We start from the raw sequence: 21,754 nt of genomic DNA on the forward strand, positions 1-21,754 counted from the left end.
TTAATGACATGTCTACTGTCCAGATTAATGACGTGTCTGCTGTCCAGATTAATGACGTGTCTGCTGTCCAGATTAATTACATGTCTACTGTCCAGATTAATGACGTGTGTGCTGTCCAGATTAATGACGTGTCTACTGTCCAGATTAATGACATGTCTACTGTCCAGATTAATGACGTGTCTGCTGTCCAGATTAATGACGTGTCTACTGTCCAGATTAATGACGTGTCTACTGTCCAGACTAATGACATGTCTGCTGTCCAGATTAATGACGTGTCTACTGTCCAGATTAATGACGTGTCTGCTGTCCAGATTAATGACGTGTCTACTGTCCAGATTAATGACGTGTCTACTGTCCAGATTAATGACGTGTTTACTGTCCAGATTAATGACGTGTCTGCTGTCCAGACTAATGACGTGTCTACTGTCCAGACTAATGACGTGTCTACTGTCCAGATTAATGACGTGTCTGCTGTCCAGACTAATGACGTGTCTGCTGTCCAGATTAATGACGTGTCTACTGTCCAGACTAATTACATGTCTACTGTCCAGACTAATGACGTGTCTGCTGTCCAGATTAATGACGTGTCTGCTGTCCAGATTAATTACATGTCTACTGTCCAGATTAATGACGTGTCTGCTGTCCAAATTAATGACGTGTCTGCTGTCCAGATTAATGACATGTCTACTGTCCAGATTAATGACGTGTCTGCTGTCCAGATTAATGACGTGTGTGCTGTCCAGATTAATGACGTGTCTGCTGTCCAGATTAATGACATGTCTACTGTCCAGATTAATGACGTGTCTGCTGTCCAGATTAATGACATGTCTACTGTCCAGATTAATGACGTGTCTGCTGTCCAGATTAATGACGTGTCTGCTGTCCAGATTAATGACATGTCTACTGTCCAGATTAATGACATGTCTACTGTCCAGATTAATGACGTGTCTGCTGTCCAGATTAATGACGTGTCTACTGTCCAGATTAATGACGTGTCTACTGTCCAGATTAATGACGTGTCTGCTGTCCAGATTAATGACGTGTCTGCTGTCCAGATTAATGACGTGTCTACTGTCCAGATTAATGACGTGTCTACTGTCCAGATTAATGACATGTCTACTGTCCAGATTAATGACGTGTCTGCTGTCCAGATTAATGACATGTCTACTGTCCAGACTAATTACATGTCTGCTGTCCAGACTAATTACAATTCTACTGTCCAGATTAATGACATGTCTGCTGTCCAGATTAATTACATGTCTACTGTCCAGATTAATGACGTGTCTACTGTCCAGACTAATTACATGCCCGCTGTCCAGACTAATGACGTGTGTGCTGTCCAGATTAATGACGTGCCTGCTGTCCAGATTAATGACGTGTCTACTGTCCAGACTAATTACATGTCTACTGTCCAGATTAATGACGTGTCTACTGTCCAGATTAATGACGTGTCTACTGTCCAGATTAATGACGTGTCTACTGTCCAGATTAATGACGTGTCTACTGTCCAGATTAATGACGTGTCTGCATTCCAGATTAATGACGTGTCTACTGTCAAGACTAATGACGTGTCTGCAGTCCAGACTAATTACATGTCTACTGTCCAGATTAATGACGTGTCTGCTGTCCAGATTAATTACATGTCTACTGTCCAGACTAATGACATGTCTGCTGTCCAGATTAATGACGTGTCTACTGTCCAGATTAATGACGTGTCTACTGTCCAGATTAATGACGTGTCTACTGTCCAGACTAATGACGTGTCTACTGTCCAGATTAATGACGTGTCTGCTGTCCAGATTAATGACGTGTCTACTGTCCAGACTAATTACATGTCTACTGTCCAGACTAATGACGTGTCTGCTGTCCAGATTAATGACGTGTCTGCTGTCCAGACTAATGACGTGTCTGCTGTCCAGATTAATTACATGTCTACTGTCCAGATTAATGACGTGTCTGCTGTCCAGACTAATTACATGTCTACTGTCCAGATTAATGACGTGTCTGCTGTCCAAATTAATGACGTGTCTGCTGTCCAGATTAATGACATGTCTACTGTCCAGACTAATTACATGTCTACTGTCCAGACTAATGACGTGTCTGCTGTCCAGATTAATGACGTGTCTACTGTCCAGATTAATGACGTGTCTTCTGTCCAGATTAATGACGTGTCTGCTGTCCAGATTAATGACATGTCTACTGTCCAGACTAATTACATGTCTACTGTCCAGATTAATGACGTGTCTACTGTCCAGATTAATGACATGTCTGCTGTCCAGACTAATTACATGTCTGCTGTCCAGACTAATTACATGCCTGCTGTCCAGACTAATGACGTGTGTGCTGTCCAGATTAATGACGTGTCTGCTGTCCAGACTAATTACATGTCTACTGTCCAGATTAATGACGTGTCTACTGTCCAGATTAATGACGTGTCTACTGTCCAGATTAATGACGTGTCTACTGTCCAGATTAATGACGTGTCTGCTGTCCAGATTAATGACGTGTCTGCTCTCCAGACTAATGACGTGTCTACTGTCCAGATTAATAACATGTCTACTGTCCAGATTAATGACGTGTCTACTGTCCAGACTAATGGCGTGTCTACTGTCCAGATTAATGACGTGTCTGCTGTCCAGATTAATGACGTGTCTGCTGTCCAGATTAATGACGTGTCTACTGTCCAGATTAATGACGTGTCTACTGTCCAGATTAATGACGTGTCTACTGTCCAGATTAATGACGTGTCTGCTGTCCAGATTAATGACGTGTCTGCTCTCCAGACTAATGACGTGTCTACTGTCCAGATTAATAACATGTCTACTGTCCAGATTAATGACGTGTCTACTGTCCAGATTAATGGCGTGTCTACTGTCCAGACTAATGACGTGTCTACTGTCCAGATTAATGACATGTCTACTTTCCAGATTAATGACATGTCTGCTGTCCAGAATAATGACGTGCCAGCTATCCAGACTAATGACATGTCTACTGTCCAGACTAATGACGTGTCTGCTGTCCAGATTAATGACGTGTTTGCAGTCCAGATTAATGACATGTCTGCTGTCCAGAATAATGACGTGCCAGCTATCCAGACTAGACATGTCTACTGTCCAGACTAATGACGTGTCTACTGTCCAGACTAATGACATGTCTGCTGTCCAGATTAATGACGTGTCTACTGTCCAGATTAATGACGTGTCTACTGTCCAGATTAATGACGTGTCTGCTGTCCAGATTAATGACGTGTCTACTGTCCAGACTAATGACGTGTCTACTGTCCAGATTAATGACGTGTCTGCTGTCCAGATTAATGACGTGTCTACTGTCCAGACTAATGACGTGTCTGCAGTCCAGACTAATTACGTGTCTACTGTCCAGATTAATGACGTGTCTGCTGTCCAGATTAATTACATGTCTACTGTCCAGACTAATGACATGTCTGCTGTCCAGATTAATGACGTGTCTGCTGTCCAGATTAATGACGTGTCTACTGTCCAGATTAATGACGTGTCTACTGTCCAGACTAATGACATGTCTGCTGTCCAGATTAATGACGTGTCTACTGTCCAGATTAATGACGTGTCTGCTGTCCAGATTAATGACGTGTCTACTGTCCAGATTAATGACGTGTCTACTGTCCAGATTAATGACGTGTTTACTGTCCAGATTAATGACGTGTCTGCTGTCCAGACTAATGACGTGTCTACTGTCCAGACTAATGACGTGTCTACTGTCCAGATTAATGACGTGTCTGCTGTCCAGATTAATGACGTGTCTACTGTCCAGACTAATTACATGTCTACTGTCCAGACTAATGACGTGTCTGCTGTCCAGATTAATGACGTGTCTGCTGTCCAGATTAATTACATGTCTACTGTCCAGATTAATGACGTGTCTGCTGTCCAAATTAATGACATGTCTACTGTCCAGATTAATGACGTGTCTGCTGTCCAGATTAATGACGTGTCTGCTGTCCAGATTAATTACATGTCTACTGTCCAGATTAATGACGTGTCTGCTGTCCAAATTAATGACATGTCTACTGTCCAGATTAATGACGTGTCTGCTGTCCAGATTAATGACGTGTCTGCTGTCCAGATTAATTACATGTCTACTGTCCAGATTAATGACGTGTTTGCTGTCCAGACTAATTACATGTCTGCTGTCCAGATTAATGACGTGTCTGCTGTCCAGATTAATGACATGTCTACTGTCCAGATTAATGACGTGTCTGCTGTCCAGATTAATGACGTGTGTGCTGTCCAGATTAATGACGTGTCTGCTGTCCAGATTAATGACGTGTCTGCTGTCCAGATTAATGACGTGTGTGCTGTCCAGACTAATGACGTGTCTACTGTCCAGATTAATGACGTGTCTGCTGTCCAGATTAATGACATGTCTACTGTCCAGACTAATTACATGTCTACTGTCCAGATTAATGACGTGTCTACTGTCCAGATTAATGACATGTCTACTGTCCAGACTAATTACATGTCTACTGTCCAGATTAATGACATGTCTGCTGTCCAGACTAATTACATGTCTGCTGTCCAGACTAATTACATGCCTGCTGTCCAGACTAATGACGTGTGTGCTGTCCAGATTAATGACGTGTCTGCTGTCCAGACTAATTACATGTCTACTGTCCAGATTAATGACGTGTCTACTGTCCAGATTAATGACGTGTCTACTGTGCAGATTAATGACGTGTCTACTGTCCAGATTAATGACGTGTCTGCTGTCCAGATTAATGACGTGTCTGCTCTCCAGACTAATGACGCGTCTACTGTCCAGACTAATGACGTGTCTGCTGTCCAGATTAATGACGTGTCTACTGTCCAGATTAATTACATGTCTACTGTCCAGATTAATGACGTGTCTGCTGTCCAGATTAATGACGTGTCTACTGTCCAGATTAATGACGTGTCTGCTGTCCAGACTAATTACATGTCTACTGTCCAGATTAATGACGTGTCTGCTGTCCAAATTAATGACGTGTGTGCTGTCCAGATTAATGACGTGTTTGCAGTCCAGACTAATGACGTGTCTACTGTCCAGACTAATGACGTGTCTACTGTCCAGACTAATGACATGTCTGCTGTCCAGATTAATGACGTGTCTACTGTCCAGATTAATGACGTGTCAACTGTCCAGATTAATGACGTGTCTGCTGTCCAGATTAATGACGTGTCTACTGTCCAGACTAATGACGTGTCTACTGTCCAGATTAATGACGTGTCTGCTGTCCAGATTAATGACGTGTCTACTGTCCAGACTAATGACGTGTCTACTGTCCAGACTAATTACGTGTCAACTGTCCAGATTAATGACGTGTCTGCTGTCCAGATTAATGACGTGTCTACTGTCCAGATTAATGACGTGTCTGCTGTCCAGATTAATGACGTGTCTACTGTCCAGACTAATGACGTGTCTACTGTCCAGATTAATGACGTGTCTGCTGTCCAGATTAATGACGTGTCTACTGTCCAGACTAATGACGTGTCTACTGTCCAGATTAATGACGTGTCAACTGTCCAGATTAATGACGTGTCTGCTGTCCAGATTAATGACGTGTCTACTGTCCAGACTAATGACGTGTCTACTGTCCAGATTAATGACGTGTCTGCTGTCTAGATTAATGACGTGTCTACTGTCCAGACTAATGACGTGTCTGCAGTCCAGACTAATTACGTGTCTACTGTCCAGATTAATGACGTGTCTGCTGTCCAGATTAATTACATGTCTACAGTCCAGACTAATGACATGTCTGCTGTCCAGATTAATGACGTGTCTGCTGTCCAGATTAATGACGTGTCTACTGTCCAGATTAATGACGTGTCTACTGTCCAGATTAATGACGTGTCTGCTGTCCAGATTAATGACGTGTCTACTGTCCAGATTAATGACGTGTCTACTGTCCAGACTAATGACATGTCTGCTGTCCAGATTAATGACGTGTCTACTGTCCAGATTAATGACGTGTCTGCTGTCCAGATTAATGACGTGTCTACTGTCCAGATTAATGACGTGTCTACTGTCCAGATTAATGACGTGTTTACTGTCCAGATTAATGACGTGTCTGCTGTCCAGACTAATGACGTGTCTACTGTCCAGACTAATGACGTGTCTACTGTCCAGATTAATGACGTGTCTGCTGTCCAGATTAATGACGTGTCTACTGTCCAGACTAATTACATGTCTACTGTCCAGACTAATGACGTGTCTGCTGTCCAGATTAATGACGTGTCTACTGTCCAGATTAATGACGTGTCTGCTGTCCAGATTAATGACGTGTCTACTGTCCAGATTAATGACGTGTCTGCTGTCCAGATTAATTACATGTCTACTGTCCAGACTAATTACATGTCTACTGTCCAGATTAATGACGTGTCTACTGTCCAGATTAATGACATGTCTACTGTCCAGACTAATTACATGTCTACTGTCCAGATTAATGACATGTCAGCTGTCCAGACTACTTACATGTCTGCTGTCCAGACTAATTACATGCCTGCTGTCCAGACTAATGACGTGTGTGCTGTCCAGATTAATGACGTGTCTGCTGTCCAGACTAATTACATGTCTACTGTCCAGATTAATGACGTGTCTACTGTCCAGATTAATGACGTGTCTACTGTCCAGATTAATGACGTGTCTGCTGTCCAGATTAATGACGTGTCTGCTCTCCAGACTAATGACGTGTCTACTGTCCAGATTAATAACATGTCTACTGTCCAGATTAATGACGTGTCTACTGTCCAGATTAATGACGTGTCTACTGTCCAGACTAATGACGTGTCTACTGTCAAGATTAATGACGTGTCTACTGTCCAGATTAATGACATGTCTACTGTCCAGATTAATGACATGTCTGCTGTCCAGAATAATGACGTGCCAGCTATCCAGACTAATGACATGTCTACTGTCCAGACTAATGACGTGTCTGCTGTCCAGATTAATGACGTGTTTGCAGTCCAGATTAATGACATGTCTACTGTCCAGACTAATGACGTGTCTACTGTCCAGACTAATGACATGTCTGCTGTCCAGATTAATGACGTGTCTACTGTCCAGATTAATGACGTGTCTACTGTCCAGATTAATGACGTGTCTGCTGTCCAGATTAATGACGTGTCTACTGTCCAGACTAATGACGTGTCTACTGTCCAGATTAATGACGTGTCTGCTGTCCAGATTAATGACGTGTCTACTGTCCAGATTAATGACGTGTCTACTGTCCAGATTAATGACGTGTCTACTGTCCAGACTAATGACGTGTCTACTGTCCAGATTAATGACGTGTCTGCTGTCCAGATTAATTACATGTCTACTGTCCAGACTAATGACATGTCTGCTGTCCAGATTAATGACGTGTCTGCTGTCCAGATTAATGACGTGTCTACTGTCCAGATTAATGACGTGTCTGCTGTCCAGATTAATGACGTGTCTGCTCTCCAGACTAATGACGTGTCTACTGTCCAGACTAATGACGTGTCTGCTGTCCAGATTAATGACGTGTCTACTGTCCAGATTAATTACATGTCTACTGTCCAGATTAATGACGTGTCTGCTGTCCAGATTAATGACGTGTCTACTGTCCAGATTAATGACGTGTCTGCTGTCCAGATTAATGACGTGTCTACTGTCCAGATTAATGACGTGTCTACTGTCCAGACTAATGACATGTCTGCTGTCCAGATTAATGACGTGTCTACTGTCCAGATTAATGACGTGTCTGCTGTCCAGATTAATGACGTGTCTACTGTCCAGATTAATGACGTGTCTACTGTCCAGATTAATGACGTGTTTACTGTCCAGATTAATGACGTGTCTGCTGTCCAGACTAATGACGTGTCTACTGTCCAGACTAATGACGTGTCTACTGTCCAGATTAATGACGTGTCTGCTGTCCAGATTAATGACGTGTCTACTGTCCAGACTAATGACGTGTCTACTGTCCAGATTAATGACGTGTCTGCTGTCCAGATTAATGACGTGTCTACTGTCCAGACTAATGACGTGTCTGCAGTCCAGACTAATTACGTGTCTACTGTCCAGATTAATGACGTGTCTGCTGTCCAGATTAATTACATGTCTACTGTCCAGACTAATGACATGTCTGCTGTCCAGATTAATGACGTGTCTGCTGTCCAGATTAATGACGTGTCTACTGTCCAGATTAATGACGTGTCTACTGTCCAGATTAATGACATGTCTGCTGTCCAGATTAATGACGTGTCTACTGTCCAGATTAATGACGTGTCTGCTGTCCAGATTAATGACGTGTCTACTGTCCAGACTAATGACATGTCTGCTGTCCAGATTAATGACGTGTCTACTGTCCAGATTAATGACGTGTCTGCTGTCCAGATTAATGACGTGTCTGCTGTCCAGATTAATGACGTGTCTACTGTCCAGATTAATGACGTGTCTACTGTCCAGATTAATGACATGTCTGCTGTCCAGATTAATGACGTGTCTACTGTCCAGATTAATGACGTGTCGGCTGTCCAGATTAATGACGTGTCTACTGTCCAGACTAATGACATGTCTGCTGTCCAGATTAATGACGTGTCTACTGTCCAGATTAATGACGTGTCTGCTGTCCAGATTAATGACGTGTCTACTGTCCAGATTAATGACGTGTTTACTGTCCAGATTAATGACGTGCCTGCTGTCCAGACTAATGACGTGTCTACTGTCCAGACTAATGACGTGTCTACTGTCCAGATTAATGACGTGTCTGCTGTCCAGATTAATGACGTGTCTACTGTCCAGACTAATTACATGTCTACTGTCCAGACTAATGACGTGTCTGCTGTCCAGATTAATGACGTGTCTGCTGTCCAGATTAATGACGTGTCTGCTGTCCAGATTAATGACATGTCTACTGTCCAGACTAATTACATGTCTACTGTCCAGATTAATGACGTGTCTACTGTCCAGATTAATGACATGTCTACTGTCCAGACTAATTACATGTCTACTGTCCAGATTAATGACATGTCTGCTGTCCAGACTAATTACATGTCTGCTGTCCAGACTAATCACATGCCTGCTGTCCAGACTAATGACGTGTGTGCTGTCCAGATTAATGACGTGTCTGCTTTCCAGACTAATTACATGTCTACTGTCCAGATTAATGACGTGTCTACTGTCCAGATTAATGACGTGTCTGCTGTCTAGATTAATGACGTGTCTACTGTCCAGATTAATGACGTGTCTGCTGTCCAGATTAATGACGTGTCTGCTCTCCAGACTAATGACGTGTCTACTGTCCAGATTAATAACATGTCTACTGTCCAGATTAATGACGTGTCTACTGTCCAGATTAATGACGTGTCTACTGTCCAGACTAATGACGTGTCTACTGTCAAGATTAATGACGTGTCTACTGTCCAGATTAATTACATGTCTACTGTCCAGACTAATGACATGTCTGCTGTACAGATTAATGACGTGTCTGCTGTCCAGATTAATGACGTGTCTACTGTCCAGATTAATGACGTGTCTGCTGTCCAGATTAATGACGTGTCTGCTCTCCAGACTAATGACGTGTCTACTGTCCAGACTAATGACGTGTCTGCTGTCCAGATTAATGACGTGTCTACTGTCCAGATTAATTACATGTCTACTGTCCAGATTAATGACGTGTCTGCTGTCCAGATTAATGACGTGTCTACTGTCCAGATTAATGACGTGTCTGCTGTCCAGATTAATGACGTGTCTACTGTCCAGATTAATGACGTGTCTACTGTCCAGACTAATGACATGTCTGCTGTCCAGATTAATGACGTGTCTACTGTCCAGATTAATGACGTGTCTGCTGTCCAGATTAATGACGTGTCTACTGTCCAGATTAATGACGTGTCTACTGTCCAGATTAATGACGTGTTTACTGTCCAGATTAATGACGTGTCTGCTGTCCAGACTAATGACGTGTCTACTGTCCAGACTAATGACGTGTCTACTGTCCAGATTAATGACGTGTCTGCTGTCCAGATTAATGACGTGTCTACTGTCCAGACTAATTACATGTCTACTGTCCAGACTAATGACGTGTCTGCTGTCCAGATTAATGACGTGTCTACTGTCCAGATTAATGACGTGTCTGCTGTCCAGATTAATGACGTGTCTGCTGTCCAGATTAATGACATGTCTACTGTCCAGACTAATTACATGTCTACTGTCCAGATTAATGACGTGTCTACTGTCCAGATTAATGACATGTCTACTGTCCAGACTAATTACATGTCTACTGTCCAGATTAATGACATGTCTGCTGTCCAGATTAATGACGTGTCTGCTGTCCAGATTAATGACGTGTCTACTGTCCAGATTAATGACGTGTCTACTGTCCAGATTAATGACGTGTCTGCTGTCCAGATTAATGACGTGTCTACTGTCCAGATTAATGACGTGTCTACTGTCCAGATTAATGACGTGTCTACTGTCCAGATTAATGACATGTCTACTGTCCAGACTAATGACATGTCTACTGTCCAGATTAATGACGTGTCTACTGTCCAGATTAATGACGTGTCTACTGTCCAGATTAATGACATGTCTACTGTCCAGACTAATTACATGTCTACTGTCCAGATTAATGACATGTCTGCTGTCCAGACTAATTACATGTCTGCTGTCCAGACTAATTACATGCCTGCTGTCCAGACTAATGACGTGTGTGCTGTCCAGATTAATGACGTGTCTGCTGTCCAGACTAATTACATGTCTGCTGTCCAGATTAATGACGTGTCTACTGTCCAGACTAATGACGTGTCTACTGTCCAGATTAATGACGTGTCTGCTGTCCAGATTAATGACGTGTCTACTGTCCAGACTAATGACGTGTCTGCAGTCCAGACTAATTACGTGTCTACTGTCCAGATTAATGACGTGTCTGCTGTCCAGATTAATTACATGTCTACTGTCCAGACTAATGACATGTCTGCTGTCCAGATTAATGACGTGTCTGCTGTCCAGATTAATGACGTGTCTACTGTCCAGATTAATGACGTGTCTAATGTCCAGATTAATGACGTGTCTGCTGTCCAGATTAATGACGTGTCTACTGTCCAGATTAATGACGTGTCTACTGTCCAGACTAATGACATGTCTGCTGTCCAGATTAATGACGTGTCTACTGTCCAGATTAATGACGTGTCTGCTGTCCAGATTAATGACGTGTCTACTGTCCAGATTAATGACGTGTCTACTGTCCAGATTAATGACGTGTTTACTGTCCAGATTAATGACGTGTCTGCTGTCCAGACTAATGACGTGTCTACTGTCCAGACTAATGACGTGTCTACTGTCCAGATTAATGACGTGTCTGCTGTCCAGATTAATGACGTGTCTACTGTCCAGACTAATTACATGTCTACTGTCCAGACTAATGACGTGTCTGCTGTCCAGATTAATGACATGTCTACTGTCCAGATTAATGACGTGTCTGCTGTCCAGATTAATGACGTGTTTACTGTCCAGATTAATGACGTGTCTGCTGTCCAGACTAATGACGTGTCTACTGTCCAGACTAATGACGTGTCTACTGTCCAGATTAATGACGTGTCTGCTGTCCAGATTAATGACGTGTCTACTGTCCAGACTAATGACGTGTGTGCTGTCCAGATTAATGACGTGTCTGCTGTCCAGACTAATTACATGTCTACTGTCCAGATTAATGACGTGTCTACTGTCCAGATTAATGACGTGTCTACTGTCCAGATTAATGACGTGTCTGCTGTCCAGATTAATGACGTGTCTACTGTCCAGACTAATGACGTGTCTACTGTCCAGATTAATGACGTGTCTGCTGTCCAGATTAATGACGTGTCTACTGTCCAGACTAATGACGTGTCTGCAGTCCAGACTAATTACGTGTCTACTGTCCAGATTAATGACGTGTCTGCTGTCCAGATTAATTACATGTCTACTGTCCAGACTAATGACATGTCTGCTGTCCAGATTAATGACGTGTCTGCTGTCCAGATTAATGACGTGTCTACTGTCCAGATTAATGACGTGTCTACTGTCCAGATTAATGACGTGTCTGCTGTCCAGATTAATGACGTGTCTGCTGTCCAGATTAATGACGTGTCTACTGTCCAGATTAATGACGTGTCTGCTGTCCAGATTAATGACGTGTCTACTGTCCAGATTAATGACGTGTCTGCTGTCCAGATTAATGACGTGTCTGCTGTCCAGATTAATGACGTGTCTACTGTCCAGACTAATTACATGTCTACTGTCCAGATTAATGACGTGTCTACTGTCCAGATTAATGACATGTCTACTGTCCAGACTAATTACATGTCTACTGTCCAGATTAATGACATGTCTGCTGTCCAGACTAATTACATGTCTGCTGTCCAGACTAATTACATGCCTGCTGTCCAGACTAATGACGTGTGTGCTGTCCAGATTAATGACGTGTCTGCTGTCCAGACTAATTACATGTCTACTGTCCAGATTAATGACGTGTCTACTGTCCAGATTAATGACGTGTCTACTGTCCAGATTAATGACGTGTCTACTGTCCAGATTAATGACGTGTCTGCTGTCCAGACTAATGACGTGTCTACTGTCCAGATTAATGACGTGTCTGCTGTCCAGATTAATGACGTGTCTACTGTCCAGACTAATTACATGTCTACTGTCCAGACTAATGACGTGTCTGCTGTCCAGATTAATGACGTGTCTACTGTCCAGATTAATGACGTGTCTGCTGTCCAGATTAATGACGTGTCTGCTGTCCAGATTAATGACATGTCTACTGTCCAGACTAATTACATGTCTACTGTCCAGATTAATGACGTGTCTACTGTCCAGATTAATGACATGTCTACTGTCCAGACTAATTACATGTCTACTGTCCAGATTAATGACATGTCTGCTGTCCAGATTAATGACGTGTCTGCTGTCCAGATTAATGACGTGTCTACTGTCCAGATTAATGACGTGTCTACTGTCCAGATTAATGACGTGTCTGCTGTCCAGATTAATGACGTGTCTACTGTCCAGATTAATGACGTGTCTACTGTCCAGATTAATGACGTGTCTACTGTCCAGATTAATGACATGTCTACTGTCCAGACTAATTACATGTCTACTGTCCAGATTAATGACGTGTCTACTGTCCAGATTAATGACGTGTCTACTGTCCAGATTAATGACATGTCTACTGTCCAGACTAATTACATGTCTACTGTCCAGATTAATGACATGTCTGCTGTCCAGACTAATTACATGTCTGCTGTCCAGACTAATTACATGCCTGCTGTCCAGACTAATGACGTGTGTGCTGTCCAGATTAATGACGTGTCTGCTGTCCAGACTAATTACATGTCTGCTGTCCAGATTAATGACGTGTCTACTGTCCAGACTAATGACGTGTCTACTGTCCAGATTAATGACGTGTCTGCTGTCCAGATTAATGACGTGTCTACTGTCCAGACTAATGACGTGTCTGCAGTCCAGACTAATTACGTGTCTACTGTCCAGATTAATGACGTGTCTGCTGTCCAGATTAATTACATGTCTACTGTCCAGACTAATGACATGTCTGCTGTCCAGATTAATGACGTGTCTGCTGTCCAGATTAATGACGTGTCTACTGTCCAGATTAATGACGTGTCTACTGTCCAGATTAATGACGTGTCTGCTGTCCAGATTAATGACGTGTCTACTGTCCAGATTAATGACGTGTCTACTGTCCAGACTAATGACATGTCTGCTGTCCAGATTAATGACGTGTCTACTGTCCAGATTAATGACGTGTCTGCTGTCCAGATTAATGACGTGTCTACTGTCCAGATTAATGACGTGTCTACTGTCCAGATTAATGACGTGTTTACTGTCCAGATTAATGACGTGTCTGCTGTCCAGACTAATGACGTGTCTACTGTCCAGACTAATGACGTGTCTACTGTCCAGATTAATGACGTGTCTGCTGTCCAGATTAATGACGTGTCTACTGTCCAGACTAATTACATGTCTACTGTCCAGACTAATGACGTGTCTGCTGTCCAGATTAATGACATGTCTACTGTCCAGATTAATGACGTGTCTGCTGTCCAGATTAATGACGTGTTTACTGTCCAGATTAATGACGTGTCTGCTGTCCAGACTAATGACGTGTCTACTGTCCAGACTAATGACGTGTCTACTGTCCAGATTAATGACGTGTCTGCTGTCCAGATTAATGACGTGTCTACTGTCCAGACTAATGACGTGTGTGCTGTCCAGATTAATGACGTGTCTGCTGTCCAGACTAATTACATGTCTACTGTCCAGATTAATGACGTGTCTACTGTCCAGATTAATGACGTGTCTACTGTCCAGATTAATGACGTGTCTGCTGTCCAGATTAATGACGTGTCTACTGTCCAGACTAATGACGTGTCTACTGTCCAGATTAATGACGTGTCTGCTGTCCAGATTAATGACGTGTCTACTGTCCAGACTAATGACGTGTCTGCAGTCCAGACTAATTACGTGTCTACTGTCCAGATTAATGACGTGTCTGCTGTCCAGATTAATTACATGTCTACTGTCCAGACTAATGACATGTCTGCTGTCCAGATTAATGACGTGTCTGCTGTCCAGATTAATGACGTGTCTACTGTCCAGATTAATGACGTGTCTACTGTCCAGATTAATGACGTGTCTGCTGTCCAGATTAATGACGTGTCTGCTGTCCAGATTAATGACGTGTCTACTGTCCAGATTAATGACGTGTCTGCTGTCCAGATTAATGACGTGTCTACTGTCCAGATTAATGACGTGTCTGCTGTCCAGATTAATGACGTGTCTGCTGTCCAGATTAATGACGTGTCTACTGTCCAGACTAATTACATGTCTACTGTCCAGATTAATGACGTGTCTACTGTCCAGATTAATGACATGTCTACTGTCCAGACTAATTACATGTCTACTGTCCAGATTAATGACATGTCTGCTGTCCAGACTAATTACATGTCTGCTGTCCAGACTAATTACATGCCTGCTGTCCAGACTAATGACGTGTGTGCTGTCCAGATTAATGACGTGTCTGCTGTCCAGACTAATTACATGTCTACTGTCCAGATTAATGACGTGTCTACTGTCCAGATTAATGACGTGTCTACTGTCCAGATTAATGACGTGTCTACTGTCCAGATTAATGACGTGTCTGCTGTCCAGATTAATGACGTGTCTGCTCTCCAGACTAATGACGTGTCTACTGTCCAGATTAATGACGTGTCTGCTGTCCAGATTAATTACATGTCTACTGTCCAGACTAATGACATGTCTGCTGTCCAGATTAATGACGTGTCTGCTGTCCAGATTAATTACATGTCTACTGTCCAGATTAATGACGTGTCTGCTGTCCAGACTAATTACATGTCTGCTGTCCAGATTAATGACGTGTCTGCTGTCCAGATTAATGACATGTCTACTGTCCAGATTAATGACGTGTCTGCTGTCCAGATTAATGACGTGTGTGCTGTCCAGACTAATGACGTGTCTACTGTCCAGATTAATGACGTGTCTGCTGTCCAGATTAATGAGATGTCTACTGTCCAGACTAATGACGTGTCTGCTGTCCAGATTAATGACGTGTCTACTGTCCAGATTAATGACGTGTCTGCTGTCCAGATTAATGACGTGTCTGCTGTCCAGATTAATGACGTGTCTACTGTCCAGACTAATTACATGTCTACTGTCCAGATTAATGACGTGTCTACTGTCCAGATTAATGACATGTCTACTGTCCAGACTAATTACATGTCTACTGTCCAGATTAATGACATGTCTGCTGTCCAGACTAATTACATGTCTGCTGTCCAGACTAATTACATGCCTGCTGTCCAGACTAATGACGTGTGTGCTGTCCAGATTAATGACGTGTCTGCTGTCCAGACTAATTACATGTCTACTGTCCAGATTAATGACGTGTCTACTGTCCAGATTAATGACGTGTCTACTGTCCAGATTAATGACGTGTCTACTGTCCAGATTAATGACGTGTCTGCTGTCCAGATTAATGACGTGTCTGCTCTCCAGACTAATGACGTGTCTACTGTCCAGATTAATGACGTGTCTGCTGTCCAGATTAATTACATGTCTACTGTCCAGACTAATGACATGTCTGCTGTCCAGATTAATGACGTGTCTGCTGTCCAGATTAATTACATGTCTACTGTCCAGATTAATGACGTGTCTGCTGTCCAGACTAATTACATGTCTGCTGTCCAGATTAATGACGTGTCTGCTGTCCAGATTAATGACATGTCTACTGTCCAGATTAATGACGTGTCTGCTGTCCAGATTAATGACGTGTGTGCTGTCCAGATTAATGACGTGTCTGCTGTCCAGATTAATGACGTGTCTGCTGTCCAGATTAATGACGTGTGTGCTGTCCAGACTAATGACGTGTCTACTGTCCAGATTAATGACGTGTCTGCTGTCCAGATTAATGACATGTCTACTGTCCAGACTAATTACATGTCTACTGTCCAGATTAATGACGTGTCTACTGTCCAGATTAATGACATGTCTACTGTCCAGACTAATTACATGTCTACTGTCCAGATTAATGACATGTCTGCTGTCCAGACTAATTACATGTCTGCTGTCCAGACTAATTACATGCCTGCTGTCCAGACTAATGACGTGTGTGCTGTCCAGATTAATGACGTGTCTGCTGTCCAGACTAATTACATGTCTACTGTCCAGATTAATGACGTGTCTACTGTCCAGATTAATGACGTGTCTACTGTGCAGATTAATGACGTGTCTACTGTCCAGATTAATGACGTGTCTACTGTCCAGATTAATGACGTGTCTGCTGTCCAGATTAATGACGTGTCTACTGTCCAGATTAATGACGTGTCTACTGTCCAGACTAATGACATGTCTGCTGTCCAGATTAATGACGTGTCTGCTGTCCAGATTAATTACATGTCTACTGTCCAGATTAATGACATGTCTGCTGTCCAGATTAATGACGTGTCTGCTGTCCAGATTAATGACGTGTCTACTGTCCAGATTAATGACGTGTCTACTGTCCAGATTAATGACGTGTCTGCTGTCCAGATTAATGACGTGTCTACTGTCCAGATTAATGACGTGTCTACTGTCCAGATTAATGACGTGTCTACTGTCCAGATTAATGACGTGTCTACTGTCCAGACTAATGACATGTCTGCTGTCCAGATTAATGACGTGTCTACTGTCCAGATTAATGACGTGTCTGCTGTCCAGATTAATGACGTGTCTACTGTCCAGATTAATGACGTGTCTACTGTCCAGATTAATGACGTGTTTACTGTCCAGATTAATGACGTGTCTGCTGTCCAGATTAATGACGTGTCTACTGTCCAGATTAATGACGTGTCTACTGTCCAGATTAATGACGTGTTTACTGTCCAGATTAATGACGTGTCTACTGTCCAGATTAATGACGTGTCTGCTGTCCAGATTAATGACGTGTCTACTGTCCAGATTAATGACGTGTCTGCTGTCCAGATTAATGACGTGTCTACTGTCCAGATTAATGACGTGTCTGCTGTCCAGATTAATGACGTGTCTGCTGTCCAGATTAATGACGTGTCTACTGTCCAGATTAATGACGTGTCTACTGTCCAGATTAATGACGTGTCTACTGTCCAGATTAATGACGTGTCTACTGTCCAGACTAATGACATGTCTGCTGTCCAGATTAATGACGTGTCTACTGTCCAGATTAATGACGTGTCTGCTGTCCAGATTAATGACGTGTCTACTGTCCAGATTAATGACGTGTCTACTGTCCAGATTAATGACGTGTTTACTGTCCAGATTAATGACGTGTCTGCTGTCCAGATTAATGACGTGTCTACTGTCCAGATTAATGACGTGTCTGCTGTCCAGATTAATGACGTGTGTGCTGTCCAGACTAATGACGTGTCTACTGTCCAGATTAATGACGTGTCTGCTGTCCAGATTAATGAGATGTCTACTGTCCAGACTAATGACGTGTCTGCTGTCCAGATTAATGACGTGTCTACTGTCCAGATTAATGACGTGTCTGCTGTCCAGATTAATGACGTGTCTGCTGTCCAGATTAATGACGTGTCTACTGTCCAGACTAATTACATGTCTACTGTCCAGATTAATGACGTGTCTACTGTCCAGATTAATGACATGTCTACTGTCCAGACTAATTACATGTCTACTGTCCAGATTAATGACATGTCTGCTGTCCAGACTAATTACATGTCTGCTGTCCAGACTAATTACATGCCTGCTGTCCAGACTAATGACGTGTGTGCTGTCCAGATTAATGACGTGTCTGCTGTCCAGACTAATTACATGTCTACTGTCCAGATTAATGACGTGTCTACTGTCCAGATTAATGACGTGTCTACTGTCCAGATTAATGACGTGTCTACTGTCCAGATTAATGACGTGTCTGCTGTCCAGATTAATGACGTGTCTGCTCTCCAGACTAATGACGTGTCTACTGTCCAGATTAATGACGTGTCTGCTGTCCAGATTAATTACATGTCTACTGTCCAGACTAATGACATGTCTGCTGTCCAGATTAATGACGTGTCTGCTGTCCAGATTAATTACATGTCTACTGTCCAGATTAATGACGTGTCTGCTGTCCAGACTAATTACATGTCTGCTGTCCAGATTAATGACGTGTCTGCTGTCCAGATTAATGACATGTCTACTGTCCAGATTAATGACGTGTCTGCTGTCCAGATTAATGACGTGTGTGCTGTCCAGATTAATGACGTGTCTGCTGTCCAGATTAATGACGTGTCTGCTGTCCAGATTAATGACGTGTGTGCTGTCCAGACTAATGACGTGTCTACTGTCCAGATTAATGACGTGTCTGCTGTCCAGATTAATGACATGTCTACTGTCCAGACTAATTACATGTCTACTGTCCAGATTAATGACGTGTCTACTGTCCAGATTAATGACATGTCTACTGTCCAGACTAATTACATGTCTACTGTCCAGATTAATGACATGTCTGCTGTCCAGACTAATTACATGTCTGCTGTCCAGACTAATTACATGCCTGCTGTCCAGACTAATGACGTGTGTGCTGTCCAGATTAATGACGTGTCTGCTGTCCAGACTAATTACATGTCTACTGTCCAGATTAATGACGTGTCTACTGTCCAGATTAATGACGTGTCTACTGTGCAGATTAATGACGTGTCTACTGTCCAGATTAATGACGTGTCTACTGTCCAGATTAATGACGTGTCTGCTGTCCAGATTAATGACGTGTCTACTGTCCAGATTAATGACGTGTCTACTGTCCAGACTAATGACATGTCTGCTGTCCAGATTAATGACGTGTCTGCTGTCCAGATTAATTACATGTCTACTGTCCAGATTAATGACATGTCTGCTGTCCAGATTAATGACGTGTCTGCTGTCCAGATTAATGACGTGTCTACTGTCCAGATTAATGACGTGTCTACTGTCCAGATTAATGACGTGTCTGCTGTCCAGATTAATGACGTGTCTACTGTCCAGATTAATGACGTGTCTACTGTCCAGATTAATGACGTGTCTACTGTCCAGATTAATGACGTGTCTACTGTCCAGACTAATGACATGTCTGCTGTCCAGATTAATGACGTGTCTACTGTCCAGATTAATGACGTGTCTGCTGTCCAGATTAATGACGTGTCTACTGTCCAGATTAATGACGTGTCTACTGTCCAGATTAATGACGTGTTTACTGTCCAGATTAATGACGTGTCTGCTGTCCAGATTAATGACGTGTCTACTGTCCAGATTAATGACGTGTCTACTGTCCAGATTAATGACGTGTTTACTGTCCAGATTAATGACGTGTCTACTGTCCAGATTAATGACGTGTCTGCTGTCCAGATTAATGACGTGTCTACTGTCCAGATTAATGACGTGTCTACTGTCCAGATTAATGACGTGTTTACTGTCCAGATTAATGACGTGTCTGCTGTCCAGATTAATGACGTGTCTACTGTCCAGATTAATGACGTGTCTACTGTCCAGATTAATGACGTGTTTACTGTCCAGATTAATGACGTGTCTGCTGTCCAGACTAATGACGTGTCTACTGTCCAGACTAATGACGTGTCTACTGTCCAGATTAATGACGTGTCTGCTGTCCAGATTAATGACGTGTCTACTGTCCAGACTAATTACATGTCTACTGTCCAGACTAATGACGTGTCTGCTGTCCAGATTAATGACGTGTCTACTGTCCAGATTAATGACGTGTCTGCTGTCCAGATTAATGACGTGTCTGCTGTCCAGATTAATGACATGTCTACTGTCCAGACTAATTACATGTCTACTGTCCAGATTAATGACGTGTCTACTGTCCAGATTAATGACATGTCTACTGTCCAGACTAATTACATGTCTACTGTCCAGATTAATGACATGTCTGCTGTCCAGACTAATTACATGCCTGCTGTCCAGACTAATGACGTGTGTGCTGTCCAGATTAATGACGTGTCTGCTGTCCAGACTAATTACATGTCTACTGTCCAGATTAATGACGTGTCTACTGTCCAGATTAATGACGTGTCTACTGTCCAGATTAATGACGTGTCTACTGTCCAGATTAATGACGTGTCTGCTGTCCAGATTAATGACGTGTCTGCTCTCCAGACTAATGACGTGTCTACTGTCCAGATTAATAACATGTCTACTGTCCAGATTAATGACGTGTCTACTGTCCAGATTAATGACGTGTCTACTGTCCAGACTAATGACGTGTCTACTGTCAAGATTAATGACGTGTCTACTGTCCAGATTAATGACATGTCTACTGTCCAGATTAATGACATGTCTGCTGTCCAGAATAATGACGTGCCAGCTATCCAGACTAATGACGTGTCTACTGTCCAGACTAATGACGTGTCTGCTGTCCAGATTAATGACGTGTTTGCAGTCCAGATTAATGACATGTCTACTGTCCAGACTAATGACGTGTGTACTGTCCAGACTAATGACATGTCTGCTGTCCAGATTAATGACGTGTCTACTGTCCAGATTAATGACGTGTCTACTGTCCAGATTAATGACGTGTCTGCTGTCCAGATTAATGACGTGTCTACTGTCCAGACTAATGACGTGTCTACTGTCCAGATTAATGACGTGTCTGCTGTCCAGATTAATGACGTGTCTACTGTCCAGATTAATGACGTGTCTACTGTCCAGATTAATGACGTGTCTACTGTCCAGACTAATGACGTGTCTACTGTCCAGATTAATGACGTGTCTGCTGTCCAGATTAATTACATGTCTACTGTCCAGACTAATGACATGTCTGCTGTCCAGATTAATGACGTGTCTGCTGTCCAGATTAATGACGTGTCTACTGTCCAGATTAATGACGTGTCTGCTGTCCAGATTAATGACGTGTCTGCTCTCCAGACTAATGACGTGTCTACTGTCCAGACTAATGACGTGTCTGCTGTCCAGATTAATGACGTGTCTACTGTCCAGATTAATTACATGTCTACTGTCCAGATTAATGACGTGTCTGCTGTCCAGATTAATGACGTGTCTACTGTCCAGATTAATGACGTGTCTACTGTCCAGACTAATGACATGTCTGCTGTCCAGATTAATGACGTGTCTACTGTCCAGATTAATGACGTGTCTGCTGTCCAGATTAATGACGTGTCTACTGTCCAGATTAATGACGTGTCTACTGTCCAGATTAATGACGTGTTTACTGTCCAGATTAATGACGTGT

This window comes from Telmatherina bonti, assembly GCF_933228915.1.
Source record: "Telmatherina bonti genome assembly, chromosome: 11".
NCBI lineage: Eukaryota > Metazoa > Chordata > Actinopteri > Atheriniformes > Telmatherinidae > Telmatherina > Telmatherina bonti.